The sequence below is a fragment of the Tupaia chinensis genome, unplaced genomic scaffold, assembly GCF_000334495.1.
Source record: "Tupaia chinensis unplaced genomic scaffold, TupChi_1.0 Scaffold141173_1, whole genome shotgun sequence".
NCBI lineage: Eukaryota > Metazoa > Chordata > Mammalia > Scandentia > Tupaiidae > Tupaia > Tupaia belangeri.
In genome coordinates this window covers 385,337-386,426 of record NW_006201036.1, presented here as the reverse complement: position 1 = coordinate 386,426, position 1,090 = coordinate 385,337, and the positions used below count along the sequence as shown (strand labels likewise).

General features: G+C 46.0%; 1 protein-coding gene across 1 annotated transcript in view; it reads left to right on the top strand.

The window, feature by feature from the left end:
• The first annotated feature begins 808 nt into the window (after positions 1 to 808).
• The window catches only part of DIRAS2 (DIRAS family GTPase 2), a 33,678-nt gene continuing 33,396 nt past the window's right edge, over positions 809 to 1,090 (top strand). Inside the window, exon 1 of the mRNA XM_006162936.3 lies at positions 809 to 928. The gene's annotated coding sequence lies outside the window, so the exon portion shown is untranslated. The remainder of the gene's footprint in view (positions 929 to 1,090) is intronic.

The following is a 1,090-nucleotide window of genomic DNA, read 5'->3' as shown; positions in this document are numbered from 1 at the left end:
TCAGATTCTAGAAACAGCGGCGGGCAGTGCGGGAACCAGGCTCCGGGAGGTCCCCCAGCGCCCCCTGTGCAGGACGAGGAGACTGTGGGATCACAGCTCTGCCTTCAGGCCTCGCCAGCCTAGGGAGAGGTCTGCGGGGGCAGCCCGCGCAGCCCGCCATGGTTGGTGAGAATGGGGAATGGGGCGTTTCTACCTTCCTATTCCCAAGGCCATCTCACCAAGGCCAGAATTAGGGTCACTGGATAGCAAGAGAAATTGTCTTGATTATAAGTTGTAAAAACAGCACAATTCTTAAATAAGATTTTAAAACCACATTATGTAAACAGCAGGGCAGAAATTTACTTTGGAAATGAGCTTCCAAGGACAGTGTCCTTTGAAATTATACAGAAAGTCCAAATGGTATTAAAAGAGGTAAATGGAATTCTATAAGCTAGATCAAATTTAAAGACAAGGAAATATCAATGTTGCTCAATTCGCTTAGCATATTTGACGTTACAGAATAAAATCGGGAGAATAATATAATCGGGAGAAAAAATCTTTCCCAAACCTGTAGCTTAATTTAATATGGATCAGTGTTGTGAGTTAAGCATTTTTAAAATGTTGGCACAAAATTGTTAGCCGTAAATCTTTATTTCTTGCTGATTCACCTGTTTTTGATTAACGCTGCTTCGACAAAATTGTTCATCAATGTCAGAAAATAAAGGTGGTTATTTCCTTGCAACGTTAATGTGAAAGCACTCAGTGAAAAGTCGATTCTAAGCCAAGATTGCCAGCGGCGTTTGTCACAGGATCCCGGGAGGTGAGACGTTAGCCTGCCCCTGTGGCTGGCCAGGGCGGGCACCCCGTCTGCATCCTAAATGAGAGGTTTGTCACTTGGTGTCTGGGAGCAGAAAGGCTGCTGCGGTTAGTAGGGGTTACAGTTGGTGAGGTGAGCAGTTTAAAGCGAAAGAATCGGGTGCCCCTTTCAATGAAATTGTTTTAATTCACTGAATCTCAGAAAATTCCAGCCTGGCCATCTATGCCAGGAACTTGCGGTAGGTGGCACCTGACGCTCTTGGAGAGGAGCAGGCGCCATTGAAGCGGGAGCAGC